The sequence below is a fragment of the Lepisosteus platostomus genome, chromosome 3 (assembly GCF_059453375.1).
Source record: "Lepisosteus platostomus isolate fLepPlt1 chromosome 3, fLepPlt1.hap1, whole genome shotgun sequence".
Lineage (NCBI taxonomy): Eukaryota > Metazoa > Chordata > Actinopteri > Semionotiformes > Lepisosteidae > Lepisosteus > Lepisosteus platostomus.
Window position 1 is genome coordinate 55,060,710 of NC_142613.1, and position 6,640 is coordinate 55,067,349.

The following is a 6,640-nucleotide window of genomic DNA, read 5'->3' on the forward strand; positions in this document are numbered from 1 at the left end:
ATATAGGTATGGCCAGTATTGCCTGTTGCTATAAGAAAATACAGAAAGAGCTCTCATAATCACATTTGCAGAGAGGATAGGGAAAGGTTTTGTGCTTGGATTGTGCTTGAATTAATGTTCTGTGCATATTTCCTATTGTGTGGTCAGTCTTGTTTTCCATGTTCTGTCCTATAATCTGTATTAAATAGCCATGAGTCAAAAACTGTATTTTTTGTGGTAGGAGTCTGGGTCCCTCTCAGCTTTTCTAAAATCAGAAACAAAGCCAACATTATTCTGTGTCTATAAAAAGACATACTGTATGTACATGTGCTTGTTTACAAGAAAAGGACACTAGGTGGCACAGAAGGACCGTGTTAAATAATAACTTTGACCCATAAGAGAGGGAATCTTATAACGTATTTTCAAGAATTAAAAATTGTTTTAGTTGCATAGGAAAATATAGTTTTTGTTTCACTCCTACAGCATGTTTACAACATTATGGGTATTGTCATATCTTGGTAGCTGATTTGGACATAGTCAAACCAGTGCTAGGCTGATATTTCAAATCATTTTAGAAGAAACAAAAATTAGTGAAATTAAAATAAGATCACTTTATTAGCCATATACAGTGCCACCGCTCCGCCCGTTAGTCATATATAGTGTATATTACTACTTCCATTAAGTTAATTTTCACAACAAAAAATTAAATATCATTACATATGGTGACAAATCAGAAATAATTCCGTACATTTTATTCATATTTTTAAATTATGTACTATGCCATGAAAACACTACAATGCCATAGATTCTCAGATATTTTAACATTTCTTTCCAGTAAGGGCATTCTGAGTTCATTTTTGTTTCTAAGATTTTTTAATGTAAATATTAAATATTTTAATATTTTGGGATTGATATGTTCAAAAATGAGATTTTAAGTGACAGGAATTCAATGGGGAATATGAAACAATAGATGTGACCAAGCAATAAAAAGTGCTATTACAGCCCTCACACTATTAGCATTTTTTGCCTCTCTTACAGGATCCATATTATTCTGACCAATTGCTTTTCATTTAGTGGATAACAAATATCAATCTTTTTTAATAAAGTGAAAGATCATATAATTTAGCCAATTGCTATCCTGAGCTGAATGCACAGCATCATCATGAGTACGGATGAAAATACAATACTTCCCACTAGCGCAGCAGATTTCCAAGTTGAATCAATTGAATCAATTAGCTAGTCAATTAACATATCAATAAATCAACCAATAAATTAATATTTAGAAATTTCCAGTCCTCCACAGCTGGAATTCAGCATGTTTTCTAGGGCTCTTTAAATAATCAACAGCTGAAAACTTTGAAAAATGTTAAATTGCCCTATTTAGGGTAATGATTAGCTCAAATTCATCCCTTTAAGAACAGAGGTGAAATGGAAATACTCTGTACAGCACTTCCCCAGGAGAAAGCTGTTTCAAAAAACAAAAATGACAGCAGAATTTTTGTGTGTGGGAAGATGCCAAGAGTAAATTAGATGTAGAGCTCCATGCTTTTGCTCTGCATATTGTTCAAAATGTATGCACAAAAGATCTTTTCAGTGTTTTCTTGTACTCCTTTTTATCGAATAAGGCTGCCATTGAAGAACATTTGTCTACATCTTTCTCTAAACACTTTCTTTTCTTCTTTTTCCCCACAGATCTCTGTTCTCACGGTAACAGTTCCCCAGTTTTATGACAGATAAGAAATGGGGGTTATGGACATCAGAGGAAAGTCAGTGCTTTTGACTTCATCATTCTTCAGTGATTTTGAAGAATGACAGAGGCATGAAAGCTTTGATGTTTTGAAGTAACTCAAAAGTTTCATTCTTTGGAAGCTGTTTTTTTTTAAATCTTACTACCCAGACACTGCCAGAGCAACCCAGTGGTACAAGGGAGGTTATCCACACTTTTATACACGTCAAACTCAGCAGTCTTTTGCTTAACATTGGCTTTGGAGGTATTTAATGAATTTATAGCATGTTTCTGTATCTGACTGAGGAATAAAGCAGTAGGTTAATGCTCTACTTTGTATTCTGATATTATTAAAAATGGAAACTGCTCTGATATGTAGCAAGCAATATCAATTAAAAAGACCATTTTGAGTAATTGAAACTTGTCAGCCTTTTCTTAGTTCGTGACCTTGTTGTGGTGGAGGGGCTCGAGTACCCCAGGGAGCTTTGGAGCAGATTTCCAAGTTAAGTCAATGGTTCAATGAGCTAGTCAATGAACACATCAATGAATCAACCAATAAATTGATAATTCAAAATTTCCAGTCCTCCAAAGCTGGAATCCAACAGGGCGATTGTTGGCATACTCATGAGTCCTTGGCTGGGTGCTCCACAACTGGAATTTGTCCCACTGGATGAGAGGGTCACCTCAATGTGACTTCAGCTTGTACTACAAGTTGTAGTGAGGAAAACACCGACTGTTGTTTGTGCTTATGCACATAACAACTGTTCTGGTATTTGGCCTTCTTAGAGATGGTGGATGCAGTACTCGATAAAGTACCAACTCTCTAGTCCTGCCAGGAGATTTCAACACTCACGTGGGGAATAATGGAGAGATCTGGAGGGGCATGATTGGGAGAAATAATTGAATTCTTCTTGTTTTTATTGCTTTTGCATTTGTCCCATCTCACTATAAAGGTCGTTGTAATGATGACATTACATAAAACGTTTAGTGTAAAACCGTTTATTAAAGAAAGTTAAAAGTAACACAAATGCTGTTTAATAGGAACTAGAAACAGGATTTAATCAAATATGTGAACAATAGTTAAGCACCTGTTTAACCCCAGAAAGAAAATGTGTAAACCTATTACTTGTTCCTTTGCAGCGTACGCATGCTGACGCAGCTACCCACCTGAGTTCTTAAACAGGCTTTCAAAATATCGGAGCTGGCAGTCCGGCCAGTTAAATGGTTGTATCGACCTTGTTACCACATTAGCCAAAAGGCTCCTAAACTGAATAGTGTGATAAGGCGGACCCTGCTCCTGCACATACAAGACAAATTAATAATGGCACTTAGAGTAACGGCATCGTAGTGTAGTGACTAGCATTGCATCTCAATACAGGGGCCCTGGGCTCAATTCCTGGGGTGCTCTCTGAATGAAGTTTGTATGTTCTGCCCTTGCGTGGGTTTCCTCCGGGTGCTCCAGTTTCCTCCCACAGTCCAAAGACATATTAGTGGGTTAATTGACTTCCAGATAATTTGGCCCTGCTGTGAGTATGTGCATGTTTGTGCCTATGGGTTGCATTCCACCGTGCACCCGATGCTTGCCAGGAAAGACTCTAGCTCCCCCACAACTCTGTATTGGATAAAGCAGCTAGAAAATGGGTGAATGTATGTTAATTTAGAAATCTCCCGTAGTTCTAATGGTAAGTAATGCAGAACTATCCAAGGAGTTCTATGAAGAATGCCATATCAGGGTGAAATGCCCACCCTCACAAGTAGGGTTTCTTGGTAGAATCATCTGTTTATATAAAATTCTGGTCACCACTTTACAAAAGTGAAAATTGCTGCCATGGAAACAGTTCGGATAATTGGCCAGAATAGTCCTGGGGTCTAACAGGAACGTTGTACACAGGCATGTTGAAGGAATGGAATCGGTTCTGTTTTGAACATGTTACCTTGATATACGAATTCCAGGAAGGAACTCCCACGCTGAGCCCAATGGATAATTCACAAATGCCTCGGCACACAAGAGATTACTCCTCTGTCCAAGCTGATTTCATAGCAGTGGCCTCTTGCTGTTGAGTCAACTCTGGATTCATATACTATAGTTATGTCTCTTTGGCTGCAGGAGAAATACCCCAGTGTTTTTTGGTAGTTGTACAGTATGTGTAGCATATGTGCCTATTATTGACATGCTATTTTGATCTGCTGTGGGATGTTGCCCTGTAATGTATTGTCCTTTTAAAAGGAAAATTCTCTTGCCGCCGTTATAATGTTATAAAGTCTCTCTGGGACAGTCAAGCTTAAACACCAATTATAATGCAGGGAGCGTAACAAAATAAAATAATTAAAACTTAAAAATTAAAATTAGAAATAAGGCTCTCTCACTGATTTACTTATCAAGCAAATGAATGAAAGATAACAGCATTTCTCCCTGTCATCAGGGAAATAAATGATGTCACATGGCTACTTTGTTCCTGGCACAGTATGGTTTAAGGGCAGAAACACATGGCATCATAGAAGACAGGACCATTTATTTATTTACCAGACAAAAAAAACGACACACAAATCTTATTTTCAAATCTGTCAGGAATATTCATTAATTTTTACCACTAAAGTAGAAAGCACCTTATGTTTCAAATTGTTTGTACACCACAAGCTTTCCTCACTTCTAAGGAGCTAATGAAAAGAGGATGTCTAAAGGAAGACATAGATGAGTATCACCCCAGACTGTCAGAGGGTAAGGATTATATACTGTATGTGAAGGTTGCAGTATGGAACTGTTTCAGCATGTGAGCTGCTGCTTCATCTTCAGTGTACTGGAGTTCGATGATTGAAGTTTGGGACAGAAGTTGTTGGAGTAATTTTCCATCCTACAGTATATGTGTATCAGCTGTACTCCAGGGCTGAGCTTTGCTCTCAACAAATTGACCATGGCATTCAGAAATATCACACTTCAGAGAGCTCTGTAACTGATCCAATAATGAGGATTGTTTCATACATTATTAAACAGGAGAAGGAAGCTAAGATGAGAAATGAGTTGGGAGAATTCTTCTATAATAATCTTCTCTACAATGGACATCTGAGAGACCCTATTGTAATTTCCACAATTGATGTTGTCCACTTTCATGGAGATTGACACAGTTATATCATCCTTGACATCATCTGGATGACCTCATCATTCTAGAACTCTGATAAGCTAGGATGTGTAGTGTTATCAGCCGCTGTTCTTTATTTATGTGCTGGCAACCGTCACCTGAACTCATTTCTAATTGGGTGTTGGGGAATGGATTTAAATATAGTTTTCTGGACAGTGGATCATAAGGTATACAGTAGTTTAGCTGGCTGAGTAGATCTTTAAAATCCCCCATCCAGCAGTTATTGACTGCTTCATTTCTTTAATCAGGTCTCCCCCTTCCATTGGTCTTAAAAAGACTGGTCCTCGGTACTCTTGTATACAATCCATGTGGTGGTAAAGAAACCAATATAATGTCTGCAAGATGTTGAATTCCCTGTACCTACTCTTCATGTCATAAGTTCTTCTTTGAAACTCTGCCACTGCTTGTTGCTGTGTCAGATTCTTGCAGTTTCGGTCACTCTGCCACACACACAGGAAGTTTTGTACTGTTGATCAATAAGGTCATGAAAGGCTTGCTCTTTTCTGTCTAAGAAATCGTATAAAATCAAAAAGTCCCTTGCAGGCATTGGCGATATCGGTCTTAATGTCTTCCCGGGTAGAACACTTTTTTTCCATTCTCCGTTGAGGCCTGAGAGATTTTCCCTAATGTATTCTTGAAAACACTTTTTTTGGTTGGATTCCTCACTGCTGTGGATGTTGCTTTCTATGGATAATTCTTCTTGTACAGGCATTGTCTGGGAGCCAGTTTGATAGACGTGGCCGAATATATGGAACGATCGGACCAGCAGTCAAAAGCTCCTGCCAATTCTCCAGTGAAATGGAAATCAATAAACCAACCCATTGTGATTCACTCTTGTGATTCTGGGCACAGATGAGGAACAATTAACCTGTGTGTGTTGCCAGTATGTTTTGAATCTTTGTGGTGAAACAGGGTATTGGTAATACCAATACCATTGGTAACATGGTCATAGCCCATGCTATGGGAATATGGTAAGGAGAGGAATGCTATCAGTGGTGCTTTGCCCCATTTTCTTCCTTGTCAATAGACTGGCATCTCTACCAATTCTCACATTTTTTAACCAGTGAGAAATTATTCCTGTAAAAGCTGCTATCTAGTCATGAGTGAGGTGGCAACTATGTTTAGTGCATTTTTGTAGCCTCTTTCCCTGAAAGAGTGAGCAGAGCAGATGCTGAAAAGGGTTGCTCAATCACAGTTACATCTGCTGAAATGCACTTCTGCCTCAATCCTTGTCCTTTTGTATCAGTCACCTCTCTGTGCTAGTTCATGGCTTGGAGCTTCCAGACATCACTGTCCTACTGTCACATTTGTAGACCCCTCCTCTTAAGGACGCTCCAGGCCTTCCTTGTTTTCTACTCATCACCTGCTCCTGCTCCCTGTTCTACCCCCTTTCGGTTCTCCTTAAAAGCCAGGTGCTCACTTTATTTGGGGATCTGCATTTGATCTCTGTATCGTGCGAGTCCGGGACCTGGAAGCGCCTGGTCCCGTTAAGGTTTTATTCTCTGTTCCTGTTCCTGTTTCCCACCGGTTTCCGATCCGGTTCCTGTTTTTAAATCTTGTTTGTCTTTGATGGACCGCCCTGTTTTGGACTTTTGCTTTCATTTGGATTCCCCTTTGGATTTTCTCCCGGATTGTTTGCCTTGGCCACACCTCCCCTGAACACCAGCCCACCAAGGACACGCCCCCTGTTTTCATCCCCGTATCCTGCATGATCTTTTCCCCGTGTTTCTTCACTTTTCCCTGGATCGTGTCTTCTGCATAGGGTCTGAATTAACTGTTTTGTTACACCTACTTCCGT